General features: G+C 37.4%; 1 long non-coding RNA gene and 1 pseudogene across 1 annotated transcript; both read left to right on the forward strand.

Annotated features, from left to right (window-relative positions):
* The first annotated feature begins 15,766 nt into the window (after window positions 1–15,766).
* On the forward strand, window positions 15,767–16,483 carry LOC130453826 (uncharacterized protein DDB_G0286299-like; annotated as a pseudogene).
* Window position 16,484: 1 nt separating this feature from the next.
* Window positions 16,485–26,547, forward strand: LOC103094656 (uncharacterized). Its single transcript, XR_008911412.1, has 2 exons — window positions 16,485–22,284; window positions 25,952–26,547. It is a non-coding gene; the product is annotated as an uncharacterized LOC103094656 (long non-coding RNA).
* The last annotated feature ends 646 nt before the right edge of the window (window positions 26,548–27,193 follow it).

Raw genomic sequence — 27,193 nt, forward strand, 5'->3', positions numbered from 1 at the left:
TTTGGACAAGGTGAGTTTAAAGTGTCTATGGGATATGCCCAGTTCCAAATGTCTAAGAGACAGTTAGCTATTCCAGACTAAAGGGTAAGGAGAGAGGGTAGAATTGAATAAATAGGGTTGTGAATCATTTGTATAGAGAATAGCTGAAACCCTAGTTGCCGATGAGATGACACAGAGAGAGTATAAGGGAAAGGAAAAGAAGACCCCAGGGCAGAGCCTAAGGGGACATCTAAAGTTGGCCAGTATGACCAGAGCAGGAGTGATTTAGAAGAATGAGAGAAAAGGAAGGGGAGACATCTTTCTCAAAGAGGTTAACCAAAACATGACAGCAAAGGGAAGTAATGAATGCTGGAGAAGATGTGGCAAAATAGGGACATTAATGCTTTGCTGGTGGAGTTGTGAATTGATCCAACCATTCTGGAGGGCAATTTGGAAGTATGCCCAAAGCGCTTTAAAAGAATGCCCTTTGATCCAGCCATAGCACTGCTGAGTTTGTACCCCAAAAAGATAATAAGGAAAAAGACTTGTACAAGAATATTCATAGCTGTGCTCTTTGTGGTGGCCAAAAATTGGAAAATGAGGGGATGCCCTCCAATTGGGGAATAGCTGAACAAATTGTGGTATATGTTGGTGATGGAATACTATTGTGCTCAAAGGAATAATAAAGTGGAGGGATTCCATGGAGACTGGAACAACCTCCAGGAAGTGATGCAGAGTGAAAGGAGCAGAACCAAGAGAATATTGTACACAGAGACCAATACACTGTAGTACAATCGAATGTAATGGACTTCTCTACTAGCAGCAATGCAATGATACAGGATAATTTGGAGGGACTTATGAGAAAGAACACTATCCATATTCAGAAGAAGAACTGCTAGAGTAGAAATACAGAAGAAAAACAACTGCTTGATCACATGAGTCAATGGGGATATGATTGGGGATGTAGACTCTAAATGATCACCCTAGTGCAAGTATTAATAATATGGAAATAGGTCTTGAGCAGTGACATGTAAAATGCAGTGGAATTGTGCATCAGCTATGGGAGGGGGTGGGGGGAAGGGAAGGAAAGAATATGATTCTTGTAACTATGGAAAAATATTCTAAATTAACTAATTAAATAAAAATTTCCAAACAAAACAAAACAAAACAAGCAAACAAAAAACCCCAAAGAGGTTAGCCAAGAAAGGGAGGCTAGATGATTGCTGACAGTGATCAACTGATATTTTGTTAAGGATGAGAGAGACATGGATATGATGTTAGGCACAGGAGTTATGAAGATATTGAATATGAGTGAGATAGTGGAGATAATCAAGAAGGCAGAGAAGGTGGAATGATATCAAGGAATGATTACATGGAGTTACTCTTTATGTGAGATAGGGTTAGGGGAAAGATCTCTATAGGATGTAAGATGAGGAGGAAGAAAGGAGAAATACTTCTGGAATAGCCTAAATCCTTTCAGGGAATAAATGAGGCGAAATTCTTGGCTGAGAGCATAGGGTTTGGGGAAGGGAGGAATGACATGGGAAGAAAGTAAACACTGCCCTCTCTTAAATGACCCAACAAAAGCTCTTGGAGCCATGTCTGTTACATGCCAACACTGACTCTAAAATTTTAATGCCAAGAGAAATCAGAGGCAAATTCCATAATGGAGTGATTGTCCCTGATAATGTTTGTGGTCTCTTTTCTGACCCATGAAGTAAAAAGCCTCTGTCTCTGTCTCTGTCTCTCTCCCTTCCCCTTTCTCTTTCCATCTCTATCTGTCTCTCTCTCCCTCTCTTCATATGATATATAAATATACACAAATATGTATATATAATTTTTCTATATATGTATGCATACACACACAAATGTATTATTGATCTTGAGGAGTTTTAGTAAAATTTTTCTTTTTCTTTTTAAAAATCTCTCTGAGATCCCAAATCCTCTTTTATGAGATTATAGTTTAATTACCCTTAGAGTTAAGATGTCTTTCCTCATATCTAAATGAACTATGGCTTGTTGCAATTTATACTCTTTTCCTTTTTGTTTATTCCAATGGCAAATTTTTAAAATCTCATCAGCATTTTGATGATTAAAAATAATTGAATAGTTAGAATAGTTATTTTAGCTTTTCCAGTCTAGTCTATGGTAGTGTCTTGACAGGTCTTCATGAGGGACCTGTTTTCTAGACTTTTACTCATTGGATTTATTCTTCTCAATAACCTCACTAGTTTTTCATTTATTTATTTGCTCCACAAATAATCTACTGTAGGAATTAAGGAAACATTCATAGTGTAAAGCATGCTATACTGGAGTCAGGAGACCTGAATTCTAGTCCTGAATCTAGCACTCCCAAGATCTATAACCATGACTTGTCCTGTAACCTTGGGCAAGTCATTAATCCCTGTGAGTCTCAGTTTCCTCAAAAGAAAATTGATCAGTCATATTTACATTACCAACTTCAGAAGACTATAGTGAGGAAAATATTTTGTATACCTTAAAGCATTATAAAAATGTGAGTTAACACTATTATAACAGTAGAAGCCAGGGTCGATCATTTTATTAATGTGTATTTGAGTGGCAACATGAAATAGTGGAATTGGCATTGAATCCAGATTCAGAAAACTGAATATTAGAATTTTATAGTCAGAATGACACTTGTGGTAAGGTTGCTAAGACACAACCAGAGAATTCTAATGTAGTGTTAAACTAGATATGAGGTAGGAGAGGCAAAGGTTAGGCAAAAAGGAATGGCAAGGACCAACTGATGGAGGTCTTGGATGCCAGTTTGAGGATTTGGGATCTAATTCTAAGGCCAATGGAGGGTAAGCCATACAAGTTAGGAATGGAATAAATGAACAAGAAAATGACTTTAAAAATTATACAAGGACTTGCATATAGTCATTTCTTCCTGCTGAAGGGCATGAGGCTATTTAAGAGATTATTTCAGTAATACAGACACGAGATATTAAAGGACCTAGAGTAGGATAGTGGAATGGAGGAGAAGATTCAACCGCAGATCAGAGTTCACACAAAGGAAGAATGGTCAGGACTTGATGGGTTGATGTGGAGGATTCAGGAGAAATATTGAGAGATAACTCCTAGCTTTGGGGAATGGGATGAGACACAGAAATCAAAAGCGTTGTTGGAATGAGGAACTAGAAAATAATCTTTACAAAATGCAGAGAACACACTCTTCTAAAGGACACCAAAAGAACAGGACCTTGGTGTAATCTCCAGGACCATGCTCTTTTTGTAAATAATGTTAATATATTCCTCTCATATTAATTATTAATGTATTCCTGTACTCATATTCCTCTTTTGGTTAACTAAAACTCCTAGGTCTTTGTCCTTTATTTGCAATTAAGGCTGGCTAGTCTCTCTTTAACATGTTCCTTGAGGAAAGATTTTTCTTGAAAGTAAGCAAATGCCATGTTTTTAATGGGTCATTTCTTCAATTTTACAGGGTTGCTTTGAAGTCTATTTCTGTCTTTGGAGGCCTATTGGGCATACTTGAAATTCCATTTGGGAGATTGCTAATATTTACTTAGATGTGTCAATGTATTTGTGTGCAAAATGGATGGTGGGAGTAGGAATCATTTAACTTTCATTTTGGTTTCTTTGGTACCTTACCTGGCACAGTGTCTGGTTGATGGTGGGCTCTTAATGTATGCTTTTTGAACCAAAAGTCATTCCCCCAAAGAAGGTTATCTACAGATGTGGTCAAAGGCTATGAATGAACTTTTCTCAAAAGAATTGTGAACTATCAATAACAATATGAAAGACTACATTCCTGATGAGAGGAATGTGAATACAAATTACTTTGATGTTTCACTTCACACATAGCTAATCAGCAAAGATGACAAAGGCCAGGAATATTCCATGTTGGATGAACCATGGAAAGACAAACTCCTGGAGGACCTACAAATTTCTCTAGCCCTCCTAGAAAGTGGCTTGGAACTATGCTAAGAAATTGACTAATATGACCATCTTATTTTACCCAGGTCTCATTGCTAGGCATTTCCCCCTAAAAAAGGAAGAAAAAAAGATACAATATTTAAAGTAACAGTTACAGTAGCTTACTTTGAAGTCATAATAAACTGGAAATAAAGTACATGCCCAGTGATTTGGAAACAGCTGAACAAATTGTTAGGTGGCATAGTAGATAAAGCACATAGTAGGCACCATATTAATGTTAGTTATTAAGTTATTATTATTATCTCTTACTGATATAATAATATGGAACTGCATGAAACAGTGAACATAAAGAAAATAGGCAAGTATGGGAAGGCTTGTAAACTGTTACAAAAATGAAGTAAATAGGACCAGGGAAAAATATACACAATATATTAGCATTCATATAACACTTTTAAGTTTGCGAAGCATTTAACTATTATTATCCCCTTTTGCCCTCACAACAAACCCTAGAAGTAGGTACTGTTGACCATACCCATTTTATAGATGAAGAATTTAAGGCAGGCAGAGGTTGCGTGATTTGCCATGGGTCATGTCTTAAACCACATTTGAACCCAGATCTTTCTGACTCCGTATCCACCATTCTCTCCACTGTACTTTTGTTATTGTTCATTTTTAGTCACATCTGATTCTTTGTGATCCCATTTGGAGTTTTCTTAGCAAAGAAACAGAAGTGGTTTGCTATTTCCTTCTCCAACTCATTTTATAGATAAGAGATAGAGGTAAACAAGGTTAAGTGACTTGCCCAGGGTCCCACAGCTAGAAAGTATCTGAGGCTGGATTTGAACTTAGGTCTTCCTGACCTTAGGCCCAGCATTTTTTGTAACTGCTTCTTCCATTGTACTACATATCAACAATGCAAAGAAGAACAACTGAATGCTGTATAAATTTAAAAATAAGGCTTGAGAATTCACCTCCTTCTCTTCTTTGGAGAAGTAGAAGACCATGAAGGTGACTATTGAATGAACTGCTGGACTGGGTTAATTTGAATTTCATATTTGGTTCTTCTGAATTGCTTTTTATTCTTTCTTTTTATTCTTTATGGTAAGGGAATGATTTCTGGGTGGATAGTGAAGGAGAGATATATTGGGCAATGAAAGGAATATAAAAACAAGATTGCAATGGATTTTTTAAAATAAGTGCTTGTCGAGGCAATACATGACCCTTTTTGCTATGGGTGCTCATTCTATGAGTGTGTATTATGACCTAGCCACATTTCCTCCTGTGTAATTCTTGCCCCTCTACTAAGACACAGATCCTTCAGGGACCATCCACTCCAGACCATCCTCTTATTGTTTTAATATCTTAGAAGTAACAATAAATCAGTTGTGGTTTTTTTTTTGGGGGGGGGTTGCTTTTTAATGTTCTTCCTACATAATCAGCTCACCTCCTTTTCCAATCCTAATGTCATAATGACAGATCACATGTTAATTGTGTGTGTAAGTCATTGCTGCATCCTACTTAGACCCATTGTTGAATTTTTCCATTGATCTTTGGGTTACTTGCAGTTTTTGTGCCATTGTGGCACCCTTGATAAGAATTATATTGTCCCTAAAAGTAATCATGTGTATCCAAGAATTAGTGGTGGATGTCCAGTTGTATCCATAATCTACAAGTTCTTTCTCTAGAGGTAGAAATAAATCATTCTTCAAACAATATTTCTGTCACTCTATATGATGTTCTCTTGGCCCTGCTCCTTTTAGTCTTTATAATTTCATGTTGATCTTTCCATGTTTTTTCCAAAATTTGCTACTTCATCATTTCTTATGGCATAATAGTATTCCATCACATTCACAACTTACTAAAGTATTGATAAGGGTATACACAAACATTTAAATGGATCTTATCAATATGAATGTTACTCCATCAATACAGATCCCAACCAAGTCATACCTACCCATCTAGGATGAAACTAGTCTATTTCCTATGATAAGTACATAGGGGATCAATCCAATATGCTATGATTCTGTGCTCCATTAGATTGTGAGCTCTTCAAGGATGGGGGACTGTCTTTTGTTACCCCTAGCTGATAACACAATGCTTAGCAAAAAGCAAGCATTTATTTATTTTATTTTTATTATAATGCAAAACACACTTCTGTATTGGTCATTATTGTAAGAGCACACTCATACAAAACTAAGACCCCAAAATAAAACCATAAATACACCGATATTCAAGATAGTATGCTTTGAGCCACATCCATCTGACTCCAACAGTTCTTTCTCTGGAGGTGGATAGCATTGCCCATCATAAGTCTTTCAGGATTGTCCCAGATCATTGCATTGCTGAGAGTAACCAAGTTTTCACAGTTGATCATCATACAACCTTGCTGTTACTGTGTATAATGTTCTCCTGCTTCTGCTTATTTCATTCTGCATCAGCTCATGCAGATCTTTCCAGCTTTTTCTGAAATCACCTTGCTTATCATTTCTAATTGCCCAATGGTTTTCCATCTCCAACATGTGCCAGAATTTTAGCCCTTCTCCAATTGATGAACATCCCCTCAATCTCCAATTCTTTCCAACAGACATTTAATAAATGCTTATTGACTTATTGTAGTCTCTCCTGATAATCTCTTGACATTGTGAAGATACCTTAAAAGCATATGAATAATTTATCTATCTCTCACTCTTATCATGTGCCCAACCCATCTTTTATGTCATATATTTCTTTGATAACATACTCTATTTCATCTCTATCTTTTTTTATTTATTATGTGTTACAGCTTGCTCAGACCCACCATGTACCTTTCCATTGCTATCTGAATGGTACTCATTTTTAATTCTTCAGACCTTGGTGTGTTCAGTGACTCCAGTGATATACCACTACTAGTAGAATGTTGGTCTTAAAATATATGAATAGGTAGCATTAAAATATGTGGATGAAAGAATCAAGGGAAGCAACAGGAAAGCTTTAAATATAAATAAACATATTTATTTATATATATAATATATATATTATACATATATTATAATATATATTATTATAAAATAAAAAATAAATATAAATTTAAAAAAAGCTTTAAGGATGGAAAGTGAGACACGATAGACAAAATAAAAAGCATCATAAGGGGCAGCAGGGTGGCTGAGTGGATTTAGAGCCAGGACTACAAATGGGAGGCCCTGGGTTCAAATTTGACCTCAGACACTTCTTAGCTGTGAGATCCTGGGCAAATCACGTAACCCCCATTGCCTAGCCCTTACTGCCTTGGAACCAAACATGGTATTGTTTCTAAGTTGGAAAATAATGGCTTTTTAAAAAAAGCATCCTAATTTTTTTTTAAAGCATCATATCCTTATGATTTGCTAGAGCAAGATTATGGTTTGTCTCAGCATGACATCATGTTTCAGTGCAGGCTAAAGTTATGCAAAGTAAAGATAACGTCATACTTATTAGGAGATGTGAAATCTAAACCTTGTATAGTTGTTATAGTCATCTTATGGCTCACTTGCCTTATGAATGAGTATCAGCAGCTGATGGAACACTCTTTTCCTCATCATTTTGGGTATCTAAGTGACTCATAACATTCTTGAGCTGGTAGGAGTGATTGTCTCCTGGTCGGTATTGATCTCCACATCTCAGTATACTATAATAGGCCTTCTACTTAGTAAGAAGTGATAAGATTAGAAGATGAGTAATAAGGCTCTGGAAAAAAAGTGCCACTGGAATAAATAGCAGCCTCAGGCTTACTCAAATTGTTTGGTTTCACTGTGTGTAAAGCATGGGCCACAGGATGCTTGGCACCAATCATGATGATATTCAAATAGTCTTCATGGGTTATATGAATTCTTCAAGGGACTTGACAATAGTTCACGTACTATAAATATTGACTAAGCCACACCATCTCCCATATAGATATCAGAGCCTCAAAGGCTACCAATTCCAAGCTGTACTTAAACAGGAAACCTCTTTGTACAACATTCTGAGCAAGTGGTCATTCAGCTTCTGCTTGAAAACCTCTATTGAGCAAAAAGCTCTGTAAAGAATCTATATCTATATTATATATCCCTCGGCCATTATCACCAACTCTTCTGCTAGCACATTCTGTTGCTACTTCCCCATTCTTATCATAATCTTCCAATTCGATTGAGACAGTTTTTTTGTAAAGTGCTTGACACAGTCATCCATGGCTCAAAGAAGCTGTTGTATAAACACCTCACCCCAGTAAATCAGTCTCTTGAGACAGGCGAAACCAGTTTTAGAATAACAAGTAGACTTCAAACTTGTCAGTAACTTAGAGGTATGGCTACTCCAAGCAAGTAAAGAATTCCCCCAGTGAATGAGTGGATGGGAACAATTTGTTCCAACGATCATGAACTTGGCTGAAGCAGGTCTTATTGAATGTTTAGAGCTTAATCAGACATCAAAGATGGCAAGGTCATCCAGAGCTTCCTTGACCATCATCAATTGTCTCCATTTTTGTTTTGTCTCTGTATTTAGAAGATTCTGGAAGAGAGTGAGCCTGATCATTTTGTACAACTCTGCCTCACTTAAATCCAATTCATTTGCAAGTCAGTACATGACCCTTCCATGCCACTGGTCCTCTTGGGAAAATGAAGGACAAAAAACCAACAATAACAACACACCAACACAGTGCTCGGCACAAGGTATCTATTATATAAATGCAAATCATCATCATCATCATTTTAGTTGTAATCAGACCCTTCAATCGCCATTTCTTCTCCTTCAGCATCATAAAGAAAGCCCTTCTTAGTACTGCTACCAGACATAAGGAAGGCAAAAGCTCTAGGCCAGAAGTCTAATCTAGAAAGTTGTTGAATTCTAAAAAAGAAACTCTTTTCTCCATTACATATACCTTGTTGAAAATACTGAAAATCACTTTTCTCCTAGTTCCAGTCCATTTTATATCTAAATGTTATAGTCTGTGTTAAGGCATCTATGTAGGCTTATTTGCAGATAGATTTAAGAATGAAGACCAAATAAGTTCCAAAGGGATAAGTTTGGGGTGAATTAAGTTGATCACTAATGGAGCTAGAATAAATTTAAAGCAATTATTTCTTTAATTTTTGAAATAAAATGTGCTTTATTAATATAATTATCATGATCATTGAAGTTCAGAAATGTGAAGGATTAAAAGAATCGAACATGGAAATGTACACTGGTGAAAATTCTCAACTAATTGAAAAGAGTTCAGTTACAATTTCACTGCCCCCAGTTCTCTTCCAATTTTGGCAGCTTGACCAATCCTCAATGGTGATAAAACTATGGAAAGGTATGCGTAATCATCCATTTATTTCATCATATGAATATCCCTAAACGTGATATAAACCATCTCTGTCAGCAACCTTGAAGTCAATCTCACCCAGAGTAGCAAGTGCTTATAATTCTGGCTATTCACTGTCATTTTTCTCATATTTACTACAGCTTTTAGTCTGCTAATTAATGAATATTATAGCAAATATTTGCAGACTTCTGGTTTATTGTCAAAGCTTATTAAGGTACACTGTTATTCTTACTATTTCTTAAAGATACATCCACTTAAGAAAGTCTTGCATCATTTTATTTAAGAAATGTTGCAGTCTTTATATTTTTTCTTCCAGAGTGACAGTGTCATTCATCATACTCCTTGAAAAATTTGATAGAGGGATATATTAATTTATTATTTTAATCCCTTATCATTATCATGTTATTCCCACAGAACTAGCAATTCATTCAGTCCTTTATTCCTTCAACTAAAAACCTCCTACATTCTAGGATCTATGATATTTATATAGTCACAAAGACAAAAATGAAAATATTCTCTGACCTCAAGGAGCTTGTTTTCTATTGAAAAACTTATATTCTATTGGAATTACATACTGTTGAAATGATATATTCTCTCTGAAATGAATTGTGCTACTGTGTCAAAGGGGTGTATGGGGTGCTCAGGGAGGGGTAGTATCTCTGGTATGGAGGGCTTGTTGTGCCCTCCTAGGGCAGCTCTCCAGCCTCTGACCCTCACCTGACACCCAGCTCTCACTTGTGGCTCCTAGTAGCTGCTAGCATGCAGCAGCGGCCACATCCCGGGCAACGGCTTCGACAGGCCGGCTAAACCTTGTGAGGGTAGCCATCGGGTCGTCGTGGACCCCTGGTGAACCAAGGCTTTGCTCACCCAGAATGTGAAGACTGCTTTGGCGGAACAGACGGAAGAAACCAACAAGAAGGTTCAATGGCTGAGATGGCAACGCAGCAAAGCACTGTGGAGTGCTTAGGGTGTGTTGGAGCACAAAGGACAACACGGCCATCCAATGCAGCTGAGGAAGTCTCCAGGTGTAACGACTTTTCGTGCCAATGGACCCAGGCTTCCAATGCTGAGAGAGTGGGACTGTCTCTGTGCATCAACTTTTCCACTTAAATCTTCATACACAAGTGTCTTTGTGCACAAAAACACACAAAGACAATCGTCATCCTCGGTTACCGAGAGACTACTACTACTACTACTACTGTGTCAATGATCTTGAGAGCCTTTAGTCCAATTTTTCCTTTCTATTTTTTTAAAAATTGGGGCATTGTCAAGATGGTGGCTTAGAGATAGCAAAAGTCCAGACCTTTCTAAATTAAAGCTTCCACACCAATAAAAAACAAAGTGTTTCAAGGGGACAGGAAACCAAATCTAACAACAGGACAGAGCTGGGGGACCCTCTTGCTGGATTCAACTTAAAAGGTACATCAAAAAAAGCCTGAATTCTTGAACTCTGGAAAGGAAGAAGGAAGGTCCCAGGACCCCTTCCCCACCTACTATGCTGAGTCTCCAGTGATCCCTTGAATCTCTGGGTGGGCAAGGTTGCTATTCTGGAGGGAGTGCCTTGCTGGCAAAGCTGTGCCAGGCTCAGGGTGTTGAACACAGGTGGCAAGGAGGCAGATAGAGAAGTGCAGAGAGGCCAGGCTAGTGGCAACCAAAAAGGCTCCAAAAAGGCTTGCCCTACCCCTTTTCTCAAGGTTTTGGCCTCAGGACACATCCAGCTCTGCTGATCAACTCTGCCCTGTCCTAATCTTATCAATAGGGATGCCAGATAAGAAGCCTTCTGAGGCCAGGGAAACTCAATCTATGATACCCCTCCCCCACTGACTCCTTGCTGACTAAGCTCTGAGGGTGAAGGCTGCAACCACTACAAAATACCTTGATAACTGGGTGGGAAACCCAGCTCCCTTCGGCCTCCACACATTTACCTACATCTTCAGCTTCTGTTGCCAGCTGGGGAAGATCTGACCCCAGGACTCAATACTATCAGCCTAACCTAGTCATCAGCAGAGCAAAGAAAAAGCCCCTTCAGGACAGAATAGCCCAAACCCACAGATCTAGCAAATAATCAGAGGAGCAATATTACAGTCAATGACTGGGGGGAAAGAGGGAAAACATATGAGTAAACAACAGAAAAAGAAAAAAGAAATTACAATCGACAGCTTCTATCCAGGTAATGAATAAAGAGCAAATAGAACAGAGGAAGACCAAGGAACACTAAGCAAAAACACAGAAACTCCAGTGAATTAGACACAGGCTTTGGAAGAACTCAAAACCCAATTCAAAAAAACAATTAAAAAAGGCTGAAGACAACTGGGAAAAGAATTTAAAAAGCAAAATAAGTTGTCTAGAAATAGAGGCACATGAACTAAAACAAGAAAATACTCTCTATTTTTAAAAATCTCTCTGGCTGAGATTCCAAATTCTCCTTTGTGAGATCACAGTTTAATTACCCTTAGAGTTAAGACTTTGGTGGAAGCTTCAGGAAATATACAAATTTGAAACTTTTTACATGGGATACAAATAATCTGACCTAGGTCCATGTATAGTCCTGTTATGTCCCTAAGGTTAGTTATTAATAAAATGTTTATTGGTAGCAATTCTATCCCAGTTATGATACATGGGACAATGGTAAAAACTCTGGATTTAGAATCAGAGGGTCTAGTGTCAAATCCTAACTTATCGATTTACTGTGTAATGTATTACTTGCACTTCCTTAGGCAAATCAGTTTATATCAGTGGCCCTCAATCTCCTCATTGGTAAAATGAGGTAATTAGACTTGATGACTCTGAGGTTCTTAGTAGCTATAAATCTATGATCTTCTGTTCCTATGCTCTTTGAAAACCTGAGATGTACAACCTATCTCCAAGGGCCTAGAGATGCCCAAACTATAGTATATGAAAATGATCTCTTGGGTCTTTTGAAGAGGAGGAAATAAATTAGCATGGGAATTTATGATTGAAACCAGAAGAAAATTAGTTCAGACCACCAAAAGAAAATTTATCCATGGTCAGGTAAGCCTTGCTTCCTTTTTTTACCCCTCTCTCTACCTGGAGGGAAGATATTTAACTTTAATATGTATTACATAGATAGATACTTGATTTCCTTCAGTATAATTAGATGATAATAGGAAGGAGTAGCCTGGAGTAGGAAATGAGATGATACAGAGAAATAAAGAGGTAGTTTGGAGGAGTGAAAAGAATGATAGATAGTCCTTTGCAAAAATCCCACCTCTAATATTTACTTGCTGTATGCCAATGGGCCAGTTGTGAGTCTCAGTCTTTTATCAAATCTATTTCTACATCCATACAATGGGGATAATACTTCTAGTACTGATCTCATAAGTTTGCTGTGAAGCTCAGCTGAGTGAGAGAATGTTTGTAGAGTGCTTTGCAAACTTTAAAGAGCTACATAAATAAATATAAGTAGCTATTACTCTAAGAATACAAAACTGACTAGCTTCAGAGAATGTCTATAGTTTAAAGTTTTTATTTTTTTAATTTGTGTCCTCTCCTTTCAGTTTAACTTTTCTGTGTCTTCCTGGCCTTTAGTTTGCTTTTCTAGGGTTACATACCTCTCCAATCCCTTTCTGAATAACTTAGATTGTTTTATTTTTGTGTGCTCAGCATGCTAAGAGGTCCATTGCCTCTTGTAGCCTGGATGGCACTGTGGATAAGCAATGATCAGAATAATCCCTGTGCCTACTGAACCTTTGGTAAGTGGATACTTGTATGGATGGAGGTAGTTGGCCAGTTTTCTAACTGGAGTATTGTAAATATAGAATAATATCTTTAGTTTTCAGTTCCCATAAACCAACTGGATTTTTACTTTAAAGCAAGATGGGAAGAAGAGCCAATTGACTCCTCTACCACCACACCAACTCCTAGCAGGCAGTACTCACCACTCTATTCAAGCCTGGATTTCCATTATTCTTGGTCTATCTATGGAGCAGTATCTCAATTAGAGTCCCTTGCTGGGTGATGAAGGAAGGCAATGATTTGCATGTGAATAGAGCTGCTTATAGGATCCTCCTTAGGCAAAAGAGAAAACAAATAGCCAGTTCAGTGGTTGAATTCATCTGGACATGTCCAGATGACTGAGACCCACAACCAATTCTAGGCTGCCAAAAAGTCAATAGGCTATAAATTGTATGGAGTTTCTACTGGAGATGAAAAGGAGTTTGAAGCACTTGGAACAAATTAACATAGCAGTTGGGATTTAAAACATGCTTCTGGTAGGTCTGAAGAGAGGTGCCAGCTGGCTCTCTCCTCAATAACAATATCAATGAGTCTGTGAAGCACTTTGGACTAATTTTTATAGCTCCAAGTCTGCACATGAAACATCAGATCTGAGGTCTTCCATAAGCAATATAACTATGCCCTTGGTAGAAAAAGAAAAAAACAGAGATTATTCTATAGTTTCCATGGAAGACTGAAGATGGCTACCAGAGACAGAGAACAGGGAACAATTGCACTTAGTGAATGAATGGAGTATTCCACTGCATGGCTCCTCACCCTCTCCTCCATACTACAAGTCCCAGAAGGCAACATTCTTCTAAAAACCAGGTGCTGTTCCATTACTATCCTCTAGGCACTGGCACAAGCCTTCTTCATTCTCCCACTAGCCTTTTTAGTCATATGATCATTAGATCTAGAAGAGATCTTGGAGACCATCAAAGGCAAACTTCTCATTTTACAAATTAGGATTCTGAAGCCCAGTAAGGATGTATACTGCCCATGGTCACAAGGGTAATAAGATGATATTTGTACCCAGCACCTCTGATTCCAGAGCCATGTTCTTTCCATTGCTCCATGTGCCTCTTTTTCAGTGTCGCAAAGATGAGAGATATCCAAGACAAATGTATGAACTACCCTTCATGGATCATCAGACAGTGCTGATAATCCATCAGTAAATCAACATGTACCTACTATGTTCTGAGCACTCTGCTAGGAATTAAGAATATAAATGAAAACAGTGACACAATTCCTATTCTGGCAATCTTTGGGTTTTTGCTTTTTTATTAATATTTAAAAATAAAAATAGAGGCTCAAAAAGCACCACGTTCTTACCAGAAGACAGAGTAGCAGATAATTCTCCATAAAACCAGATGGACAATCCAACCAAGTATACCCATAGTCATCATGGCCCTTGTGCCCTTGAACAAACACTACTGCCAATTTTTCCAAAGCCCCAGGGAAATAGCTAAGTGATATGTTTTCTCTGCCTGCCTCAACCAGTCCACAATAATATTCCACTACACAATGTACACAGTGAGATGCAATAATCCAATCTGAAATTTCCTGGCACTGCCTCCCCATGTACTAAATCCTTGATAACAGATTAGCACTCCAGAGTATGTGAGCAAATGTAATGACTCTCCCTCCCCCCTCTCAATCTCCATTCAACAAACCAAGGGCTGGAAAACCTATAAATGTGCTATTTCAGCTGTTTTAAGCAGCTTATCATGATTTTCTGAAAGTCTGGCCTCAAGACGTTGTATCCCCCTTCTTAATAACATTTAATGCTACCATTATGTAATTGTATCCATTTTGTCCGTGTAGTGGGAATATCATTAAACTGTAATTCATTTCACTGTCTCCTAGTTTTCAGGACCCTCAGGTTCCAGTCTGGGATGTCTTGATCTTCAAGAAAAGAGTTATCCTAATCCTTAATCCTTCTACCACCTTACTGGCTGGATTTTTCCATACCATGAAGTTATCAGTTCCTTTTCCAGCAAGTTTGTCCCCATTGCATTTTGTATCATATGTACTTAGATTGTGTGTTGGGTGATTCTGATTTTCTGAATCTCAACTTTGGGACAAGAGAATTTTTGGAAATGCAATCATGTCAGAAGATGGTACATTTTTACATCTGTTGCCCCCTCAACATTAAGTGTCTGGCATCTTGCCATCCAACTTACAAGTAGCTATATTATTGAAAACACATGTTCATTAGTGAGGCTGGCACCAGCTCAACAACCACTGTCCGAGGCTAACATTATATTGCATTATATTCCAGACAATGGGACAGTATAGGATATAGTTAGGGCATGAGAACAAATAGTCTCCTTTGACAAAATCCTGAATCTTAAACTGTTAGAAATGCGATCCATGTATCTATCTGTGCATGTGCTTGTCCTGTTGCTTCAGAGAGAGACATGTTTTCAAAGAAAGCTCTATCATTTCAGCTTATCTTTTTCTTTCTCTTTTTTCAATTTTATTTCATTCTTTCCATTGCTTATGGAGACAACAGGAGTACTTCCTATTCACTTCTTTTTGCTGGGCTAATCACTTCATCCCTAGGGATTCATGCAACAGTATTTCACTTAATGTAAAGGACCAACTCATAATTATTGCCTTCATTAAAGAATGTCCTAAGAGAATTTTGGGAATAGTGTTTTCTTCCCTCAGAAGACATAAGAAGAAGGGGGGAGGGAATAGGAGTTAGGGTGAAAGAGTATGAGGGAAGGAAAGGAAAGAGGAAGAAAGATGGAGATGAAAAAATGGAAAAAGTCAGAAATAGAGAGACAAAGAAGAATTGCAGAAGAATGAAAGTAAGAGAGCAGGGGAAAGAGAAGAAAGATGAAGAGGAGAAGGGAGAGAAAAAGAAGGAGGAGAAGTAAAGAAAGGAGGAAGCAGACAAGAAAGAAAAGGAAGGAGAGGAAGAGGAGAAGGAAGAAGAGGAAAACCAAAAGAAGGAAGAGGAGCAGAAGGAAGAAGAGGAAAAGGTGGAAGGGAGGAAAAGAATAAGGAGGAGGAGAAGAAGAAAAGGGGAAGGAGGAGGAGGAGGAGAAGGGGAAGGAGGAGGAGGAGGATAAAGAGAAGAAGAAGGAGGAGGAGGAGAAGGAGGAGTAGAAGAAGATGAAGACAAAGACAAAGAAGAAGAAGAAGAAGAAGAAGAAGAAGAAGAAGAAGAAGAAGAAGAAGAAGAAGAAGAAGAAGAAGAAGAAGAAGAAGAAGAAGAAGAAGAAGAAGAAGAAGAAGAAGAAGAAGAAGAAGAAGAAGAAGAAGAAGAAGAAGAAGAAGAAGAAGAAGAAGAAGAAGAAGAAGAAGAAGAAGAAGAAGAAGAAGAAGAAGAAGAAGAAGAAGAAGAAGAAGAAGAAGAAGAAGAAGAAGAAGAAGAAGAAGAAGAAGAAGAAGAAGAAGAAGAAGAAGAAGAAGAAGAAGAAGAAGAAGAAGAAGTAGTAGTAGTAGTAGTAGTAGTAGTAGTAGTAGTAGTAGTAGTAGTAGTAGTAGTAGAAATGGTGGTGGAGGAGGAGGAGGAGAAGGAAAAAGGAAGGAAAGAAGGAAGAATGCAGGAAATGGTATAATTATACCTCCCATAAGTTTTGTAGTGTATTATTTTTTAATGAAATGCAATTCAGACTGCACAGTTTCATTTCTTTCCGGCATTCTTCTTAGTTTTTCTTTCTCTATACTCTGTTGCACTGATAGGGAGGCATGTAGGCATTTCTCTCAACATACTACTTTCATGAATTTAAAAAAGACTTACTTAAGTCAAATACTTATTAAAATATTTTGCATGTAATAGAAATTGTCTAGGTCAGAAATCGACATTATAGAAAACTGACTAAAGCCTTTCCATGTTTTTCTGCTTCTCCAAATGTCAACAAATGGACTTCAATTCCTGTTTCAGGTATTAGAAACTTCCTAGATGAAGTATCAGTATAAGCTAGGTGTAACATAAGCCTTTTTCTCAAAAGTTTGGGGATTAGCTTTGTTTAAGAGTTTCCTGGAGAAGTAAACTCATTCCATCTAAATACGAACAAGTAGCAATAACTCTCATTCAGACAGAAACAAACAGGGACACTGTCACTATCATGTTAAATTTACTCTACACCTCTTAAAAACAAACAAGAAATAACAGTGATTAATTGTTTCACGTACATACTTTAGGGAGTTATTTTTGTATTTGAATGTCTGTTGATGATTATTAACTTTATAATGAAAAAATGAGAAAAAAAAACCAGTTCAAATGTCAATCAGTTGATAACCTTCATGAATACCCTCTGTGTCTTGGCTTTTAGCAAGCAGTGCCTGAATTTCCTACTGAAGTTAATGAGGAGATGTCTCTAACTTAGAATCTATCTGGAAGTCACAGTACAATTCTCACTTTTTTCCTGTATATACATAGCACCTCCATAATAGGTTTTCCCGGGACACTAAAATAATGGTTAACTTTTCTTTTGAACAATAAGGAAAACGTACAGATATGGTGCAGAACTCATTTTCATTTAGAGTCACAGAAATCCAATTCTACATGACAAGAAGATAGTAAGCCAGTCTTCTTTCTCTGGGCAGGGGGAGAGTTAACTCTGACAAATGATGTGCTAAATTTAGAGTCATTTTTGCATGTGGTTACATGTCTAGTTTGAACTAGTCTGCCCAAACTCATTTTACTTATGACCCTTTACAACTAGCAGAGAAAGAGGTTCATTGTTTTCTTTGTATTAGAGAGATTAAGAACACAGTCTCTGCAGCTGAAAAGACAAGGGCCTCAAATGAAGGATTTTTAGTTCTGGGGGGAAAAAATGTGTTGACTTTACCTCTATAATGGTCATCTTTGAAACATACTTGAAAAGTGGCATCTCTTTCAGGAGGAGCAATGTGAGATTCAAGCTCACATACAACAATTTACAATGGTTTTTTCAAATTCCAGCTCTTCCATTAACCTCTGGTGTGACCTTAGGCAAGTTTACCTTCCCAAATTTGAGCCTCAATTTCTTAATCTATACAATGATGGTGGTGGGGGGGAAGAAATATATTTTGGTGACATCGGTGGTATAAAGATGGCTGGGTGGTATGATGGATAGAGAGTGCTGGGACCAGAGTCAAGAAGACCTGTGTGACTCTGGGCAAGCCACTTTACTTCTGTCTGCTTTGGTTTCTTCAGTAATAAAATGGGAATAATAACAATAGCACTTATCTTTCAGGATTGCAGTGAAGATCAAATGTAAAAATATTTGTAAAGTGATCAGCAAAGTATCTAGCAATTAGTAGGTACTTAATAAATCCTTCCTTATTTCTTCTCTTATTATGCTTCTATGTCCAAGATTCTCTGACTCTCACTTTTGTTAGGGGAACATAATTCAGATGCTTTCCTAGAATCATGTGTCTAGAGCTGGAAAGAAACTCCAAAGCCATCTAACCAAAGTGGATAAGGAAATGAAGCCTAAAGTCATTGAAAAACTTCCCAAGGATATGCAGGGGAGTATGCATCAGAGGTAGAATTCAAATCCGGGTCTCTGTCTATCAAGACTGCTTTTCCCACTTCTGTTACTGCCTTCTTAACTCTCGATGGATGTTCAGAAAAGATACTCTTTCCATGGCATGGGTTCTATTTTCCTTGAAAATATAGGAGTCAGTTCTTTCTTCACACTTCTAGGTAAATGATATGCTTTTCAGATCTAAGAAGTAAACAGTCTTGCTTTATGTAGGTCTTAAAAATAGTACCATGGGTGGGGCCAGGCAAGAGGATAAGTTCTGCTATTTCAACTAGACACAGCTTTTTCAGGGGGCTGACCAGGGAAGACCCCACGTTTTTTAAAGGCAACAAACATGTAGAAGCCAGTTTCTTTGTTGTTTTCTTCTGTTCTGTGTGTGCATGTGTGCGTTTGTGTGTGTTTTTCAAAAGACTACTTGGGCATCAAACAGCTCCTACAATCCAACATTTTAACGTGTTAAGTGTAAATGAATCACAAACATATGGATTAAATTTCCCTTAATAGGCATGTGGGCTTAAAAATTAAGGGCAAAAGTACTTGGCAAAATGTAGTTGGGGTTTTATCAACTCCAAAGTGTGTTTTAAAGAAGTGTTCAAGAAATGCAGCACACTTAGGTTATAACCAAGTTAAAGGCCTGGTATACCGAAAGTGTAGCCTCCCTTTTCAGAGGAAAGTGTGTACCAAGTTATCAAGGAATTGTCCTACCAAGTAATGAAATCTCTCTTGCCATGTATAATAATAGCCAACATTTATATAAACTTACTACTCATTAGACACTATGCTAAGCACTTTACAATTATTATCTCATTTAATCCACATAACTCTGGGAGTTAGGGTGTTAATATTATGCCCATTTTACAGACAAGAAAACTAAGGCAAACAGAGGTATACACAACTGTGGGCATAATAAGTTCCTGTTCTTCTAATTTGCTTATGGTCATGCCTAATCCCACTATCAGGTTTGTTTCTTAAGGTAATTAAGGAAAAGGAAAAAGAACCTATCTGTTCTAAAATCTGTATAACAGCTCTCTTTGTGATGGCAAAGACTGGTAATTGCTGGGATGCTCATCAAGTGGGGAATGGCGAAACAAGTTGTGGTATGTGAGTATGATGGAATACTATTATGCCATAAGAAATGATGTAGCAAATTTTGGAAAAAACATGGAAAGATCAACATGAATTTATAAAGACTAAAAGGAGCAGGGCCAAGAGAACATCATATAGAGTGACAGAAATATTGTTTGAAGAATGATTTATTTCTACCTCCAGAGAAAGCACTGATGAATAAAAATAAGTAAGTCCATTTTTAAGTAAGATGTAGCTTTTTGTCAAACAATACTTTCTCTATCGGGGGATGTGAGGGAGGGAGGGAGTTACCTGAGTATTTTAATGCAACAAACAAATTAATTAAAAGAAAATAAAGAATCTGAAGCCTAGATAGGTTGTGACTTTAAAAAGAGGGGTTGAGGAAGATCTCCTGTAGAAGGTGAGATTTTGGCTAACTTAAAGGAAGCCAGGGATATCATTAGTCAAAGTGGAGAAGGGAGAGTATTTCAGGCATGGGGAACATCCAGAGATAATACTCAGAGCTGAGAGTTGGTGTGTAATTTTATGGAAGAACCAGAAGGCCAGTGTCACTGGATCAAAAAGTACATCTCAAAGAGTAATTTTTTGTTGAATTGGATTGGAAGTGGAGTGTCATTCAATTCCTAGAAGGGAAGGGAAGAATTAAGAGTAGACAGATAGGAAGGGGACAGATAGGGAATAACTTTAAATGTCCTACAGAGTATCCTAGAAGCACATTGAGTGGGGAGGGAAGGGGGAAGTCAGCAAGAGTCAGACCTACCTAGGTTTTAGGAAGATCACTTTAGCAAGAGTGGAGGATGGATTGGAGCAGAGAGAGAGAGTGTAGAGTCTAATTAGAAGGCTATTGCAATAATCTAGATAAGAAGCCAGGAAGAAGCACTTGAACAAAGTTGGTGGCTTAGTGATAAATTAGAGACCAATGTCAAAAAATGTAGAGAAAGAAATTATAAGATTTAGCAATTGATTAGACATGTGGGGTGAGCAAGAGATATCAAGATATCTGGATGACTGAAAGGATGGTGGCACCCTCAATAGTAACAGGAAAGTTTGGAAGAGAGGTGACTTTTTTGGTGGGTGGAGAAGATTATGAGTTTAGTTCTAGATATGTTGAGTATGAGATTCATATAAAAAAATTATGACACTGACCAATGCTTTCCAAATATCCAAACTGGCAGTTGGTAATGTAGAACCAAAGCTCAGAAGAGAGAATTTTGCTGTCATTCCATCATTCAGTTCTGTCTGACTCTTCCTGACTCTATGGACCAACTGTCTGATGCTTTTCTGAGCAAAGATACTGGACTGGTTTGCTATTTCCTTCTTCAGTTTTACACAGATAGACTTTAAGTGATTTGCCCAAGGTCACAGAGCTAGTAAGTCTCTGAGGTCATATTTGAACCCTGACTCCAGGCCCAGTGCTCTCTCTGTTGTGCCACCTAGCTGCTCCAGAAGAGACATGATTGGATAAACAGATTAGGAAATCATCATGATGGAGATAATAATGAACTTAACGGAGTTGATAAGATTACCAAGTGGGAAAGTATAAAGAAAAAAGAGAAGGCAGCCTAGGATGGAGCCTTGGACAATTCTCAGAGTGGGCATAACATGTTTGATGAGTCAGCAAAGAAGGCGGAGGAATGGTCTGAAAGAAAGGAGAAAAATCAGTGGAGAGCAGTGTCACAGAAATGCAAAGAAGAGAGCCAGTATCTAGAAGAAAGTTGTTTGTCTTACATTTTCAAAGAAGATCAGTGACATGATGAAGTGATGTCTTAACTTGCATGTGAATTGGATTAAAATGAGGCAGAATTGCACAAAGTCATCAGACTCACTCTCTCTCCCAGTCATCAAAATCCTGTGGCAAGACAAAAGTCAGGATGACCAGTGATGGCTAGGGACTCACTGGATAGTCTTGGTATCTTAGATAGCAACTTCTTGCTTTAGTCTCCTTCACGACTGTAGGAACAAATTGTTCTCATCTGTCCATTCCACTAGGAGAGTTCTTAAATTGCTTCATGTGAATACCCTATTAACTCTACTTGTCAGTTACCTTCAGCCTGGTTTAACCTGTTGGCTGAGATGGTTTTACTGGGGTGTGGCTACTATGCCTGGTACAGCTTCTTAGAGCCTCAGGTGAGAGAGAGGTGCTAGGTGAACTGCAAAAGTGGATGAGCAGCAGCCCTGAAAAGGGCTTCAAAAGCCCTCATATCAAAGGTGCTACTCTCCCTTGAAAACCCACACACTCCCAAAGTCAACTGTCAATAGTCAAATGCTTCAGAGATAACATTAAGTTTGGAGATTAAGAGAGAACTGGTAACTTGGAAAACTGGTTCAGTTCAATGATAAGGTTGCAAACCAGATTTTAGAAAAGGAAAGTGAGAATAGAAGAAGCAGAGGCACCAAGTGTGAAGACTGAATCAAACTTTTTGTCTATCAATCAGAAATTTTTAAGTTAATCAACTAAAAACTTAAACACTCCTATTTAAAACTAAGTAAGGGAGTTTCCAAGTCACTTGCTAAAATGAGTGACAACTCCAGAGGCCACAGACCACCCCCTGGGCAGTGTTAAGCAAATTGAAAGACTGCAATTAGTTTCTATAAAGTGGAAGTAATGTGGAAAAAGGACCATAAAATGTCCTGAACTTCCTGTCGGAGGAGCTTATCCTGGTGACTTGGATTTTGAGGTGACTTTAGGCTTGACCTTTGGCTTGGACCTTGACTTTGGCTCTTGGACTGATTATTGAAGGACTGCTCCTGGATTTTCTTCTTTGGACTTCATCTTGGGTGAGTGAGTAGCTGGCCTTCCTTTCCTGGCTTCTGGAGAGATTACTTCCAGAGAGACCTTCCTTTCCTGAAGGAGGTTGTATAGGTGGAACCCTTGCATAAGACACCACCAAGTCCTCTGGCTGAAGGTTAATTAGCCCTGCTGATGCTAAGCTGGACACCAGAGCAACATATAGTGTGATAGACTAGACATTTTCTCTACCCTCTTCTTACATTTCTCTACTTTCACTCTTTCCACCTTTGTAAATAAAAGCTTCTAAATGTCATTTTGACTTGAACTATAATATTTTAAATCAGTGGCCACAATATTACTTTAGAATTCTCATATTAGCACAAAAAACTCATTTTAAATTCTTACACAAGTGTATAAACACCTTTTTCAAGGAATTTATCTGAGTAGGGGTAGAGAAGTATTAGGCAGTTTTGTTCCTCTTGGGGTAGCTAGGTGGCACAGTGAATAGAGTACCAGACCTGAAGTTAGGAAGACTCATCTTCCTGAGTTCAAATCTGATCTCAGACATCTTCTAGCTAGTAACCATGAGCAAGACATATGACCCTGTTTGTCTCAATTTCCTCATCTAAAAAATGAGCTACAAAAGGGAATAGCAAACCACTTCAGTATTATTGTTAGGAAAAACTCAAATAGGTCACAAAGAGTTGGGTGTGACTAAATAACAAACAAACAACAACAACAAAGTAGTCCTTTTGGAACTAGTCAAGGTTATTTATTTGTTTTTGGATGGTTCAGATTTGGGTGCCTTCATAGGCAGAAGAAGAGAAGGCAAAATTAGGAAGATGTTTTATGTAGATTCTCTGATCAGCAACGCTTATTTTATATCAATTCTTCTCTATGTTGTGTGGCCTGATATACTGCACTTAATTGTATACATGAGCATAAAGTATTTCAGCATGCTGACTAAAGGAGAGTGCAGCTAAAGTGAGCCAAATTTAAGAATATATAACTATGAATCTGCATTGAGTTTGAGATGTTGAAATGAAAGGATAGAAAAATCAAGGTATGCCAAAGGGTCACAGACATATTCATGTTTCCAGAATGTGTCAGTACCTAAGGAAAGATTAGAGAAGACAAAAGGAATGACTTAATGGCAAGTCATAAACAACATCCTATAAGCATCTAAACACAAAAGTAAGGGAGAGACTTGAACAACAAAATACTTTCATTGATTTGGAAACTTCAGATGAAAATAGAGGAAGTAGAATAGTGGTAGAGTAGGAGGAGTAATGCTAGGTCCCAATTAGTACAAATAATGAATCCCATGCACTAGTTTCCTTATTTAAATTTGTACTGCAAATCTCTATTGAACAAATGGTCATCTGTTACATAATTCATAATTATAACTTTGAATACTATGAATTCAACTACACGAGGTCATTGGGGGAGATTCATTATTCATACCAATTGGAACCTAGCCATATTGGTTTTGGAGTAACAAAGCCTGGGTTTGAATTTTATCTCATGGACAAGATACTGAACTTTTATGGGTCTCAAGTCCTTATCTATACAATTAGGAGACAGAACTAGACGGATGCAAAGACCCTTTCTAAGCTCTTTGACTATATGGAATTTTGACCTAAAATTACCAGTAGGTCCTTTTTCAGTTTGTCTTCTATATGAAGCTACTACATCAATGAGTTACATTGTGGTATACTGGAAAAAGTAATGAACCAGAAGTCCACGGGTGAGGAAAGTCAGTAGAGACTCCTTTCTTTTCCTGGTTCTGCTACGGACTAAACTTGGGCAAATGTCTTAATTTTGGGGAAACTCTCACCCCACTTGCAAAATGAGGAAATGGAACTGAATAATTTCTGAGATCATCATGTTATGGCAGTGATGACTTCATGATTCTGAATCTCACTGTATGACAAATTGGAAAGATCACTAGGTTTGAAGTCAGAAGACTTGCATTGGAAGTTCACCTTCAAAGTCTCAAAGGAACATTTCTGGCACTTAATGTGTCACTTTCAGCAAATGACCACCTAAGCTTTAAGGAATCTTTCTACAAGGATTCTAAGTGGGCACTTAAAGAGCTGAAGTATTTGAGAATGAGCTTAACTCTTCTCTTTCAAATTAGAGTTTTCCCCAGTCTGAGCTTACTTCATAAACATGGACCAGAGCTAAGAGGGGCTCAGCAGTTGAGAAAGGAAGAGACAAGCTCTGAAGTTCCTTAAGGCCAATAGTGGCAATTGGGTCCATAAAATAATAACACAAAATCATAATAATGATAACAATGATAGCAGCATGCTGGACATCTCCCTACCAAGATGCTTACTTGTCTCTTCAACTACCCCACTGCCCCTCAACACATACACACACACACACACACACACACACACACACACACACACACACACACACACACACATACAACTATTCTTTTTTGTTTTTATTAACAATAATTAAATCAATAAAACAATTCATAATAGAGGGACATATCAATTAGTTGCTCTATAATTCCATTTATTTTCCCTATTCCCTGGCAGACTAAATCACCCATCTTTGATCATCAGTTTCCTATATGTGTAGGTTTTGGCTTTTAGAATATAAGCTCCTTGAGTACAGGGACTGTCTTGCTTTTTTAAAAATTAAGCTAAATTTTGCTTTCTTTTAAAATTAAATTAAATTTTTTAATTGATAAAACTTTTAATAATACTTTGGGGAAATTTTGTAATTTATGTTCTTTCCCACCCTTCTTTCCTCCAAAAGATGGCAGATAATATAGTATAGGTTATACATGTGTGATTGTACAATACATATTTCCATTCAACATGTTGTAAAAGAAGATATATATTGCTTACAAAAGAAAAAAATCCAGGGAAGAAATAATGTGAAGAATGGCATGCTTCAGTCTGCATTCAAACTGTCAGTTTCTTCAATGGCAAGGAATAGGGTTTTCCATTATGAGTCCCTTGGAGTTGACTTGCTTGCCTTGCTAATAAAAGTTGACTCATTCACAGTTGATCACCACATATTATTGCTGTTACTGTGCACAATGTTCTCCTGGTTCTGATCTCCTCACTTTGCATTACTGAAAATTGCAGGCTCTCTTGATTTTGTATTAGTTACACAGTGAGCACTTAATAAATACTCTAATTAAATAGCCTGGGGGACATGGAAAATAAGCATTTATATAGCACCTACTATCTCAACAAGTAAAGATTATATAAAGTAGTCTCCAGTGTTTGTAATGTAAGTATAAAATCTTTGGATTTCAAAGGATTTCATTTCTCTGGGTCTTGACAACTGATCCTACTATTTCTTCACTTTCTATGATGATCTTCAAAAACCCTCTTAAGTTTTTCTCCCAAACTTTCTATCACCCTGGTTAAAATCAAGTCCTTAGAAGTTGTCTTTGTACAACAACCTCTCTAGTGAGACAAGCAGTCCAGGGAACAAAGGAGTCCTGTTATGGCATTCAGGAAGACTTTCAATAGTTCTCTGGTCTACTAATGAGAGCTTTTCTAGATATGATTTCCCTCCTTCCAATTCAATCCAAGATCAAAATCTGATCCTTGAAGCAAAATTTTCAGAAAAGTCTTCTCATGATAGTACCTTGTAGTTTAAGGACATTTACATGAATTATCATCTATCTTTTCTTAATTGCAGACTCTAAATAATGCTTTCTTTCATGTTCTCCCTTTTTTCCAGGTTTCCTGCAAGGCATGGGCTTCCTGGGTGGCATTTATGCCTAAGAATTCAGTGGTTTCCCTTCTAAATACCACAGCTGTAAGCTCTTTAGTCAGATTCTCTCCCTCCCCTCCAAAAAAAATGCATTTTTGTTTATTCTTGGCTACTGTTAAAATTATTTCCTCTCAGGCTATCAACTGAAAACTATACTTAACTTATTATTTTCCCTTTTGTTAAGAACTTTGAGAAGTTCAGGAAAGATAGGTTAGAAACTGAGTCATAGAAAAAGGGGAAGGGGGTAGCAAGGGAAGTTAAATAAGGGTGAGGATTAAGGGCACTGATTAAAAGCAAAACACTGGTGTAGAAGGAAATAGTGAAAGAAGAAAAGGCAGGACTAGGAGAGGAAATCAAAATGATAGGTAATACACAGATGGTAATCAAAACTCTGAATGTGAATGGGATGAAAATCACCCATAAAACATAAGCAAATAGCAGAGTGGATTAAAAAACAAAATCCTTCCATATGTTCTCTACAAACAAACAAACAAACACATGAGGCAGGTAGATACACACAGAGTAAAGATAAAAGGCTGGAGCAAAATCTATTGGGCATCAACTTAGAAAAAGAAGGCAGGAGTTGCAATCATTAATCTGACAAAGTCAAAGTAAAAATAGATCTGATTAAAAGAGATATAGAAGGCAATTATATCCTGATAAAAGGAAGTATAAAGAATGAGGAAATATCAGTCCTCAACATGTATGCACAAAATAGTATAGCATTCAAAATTTTAAAGAAGAAACTCTTGGAGCTTAAAGAGGAAAAAGATAGTAGAACTATATGGGAGCTCTGAGCCTACTTCAATCAGATCTAGATAAATCAAACCAAAAAATAGACAAGAAAGAGGTAAGAGATATGAATGAAATCTTAGAAAAATTGTAGTTAACAGATATATGGAGAAAAATAAATAGGGACGAAAAGGAATATACCTTCTTTTCAGAAGCATATGATACATTCACAAAGTTTGACCATGTACCAGGGCATAAAAACATGGCAAACAAATGAAAAAAAAACCCAGAAATAATAAATGCAACCTTTTCAGGTAATAATGCAATAAAAATAATAATTAGCAAGGATACATGGTGAGGCAAACCAAAAATTAATTGGAAATTAAATTATATGATTCTCCAAAATCAATTAGTTAAAGAACAAATCATAGAAACACTTAATAATTACATTGAAGAAAATGACAATGATGAGACATC

This window comes from Monodelphis domestica, chromosome 4 (genome assembly GCF_027887165.1).
Source record: "Monodelphis domestica isolate mMonDom1 chromosome 4, mMonDom1.pri, whole genome shotgun sequence".
Lineage (NCBI taxonomy): Eukaryota > Metazoa > Chordata > Mammalia > Didelphimorphia > Didelphidae > Monodelphis > Monodelphis domestica.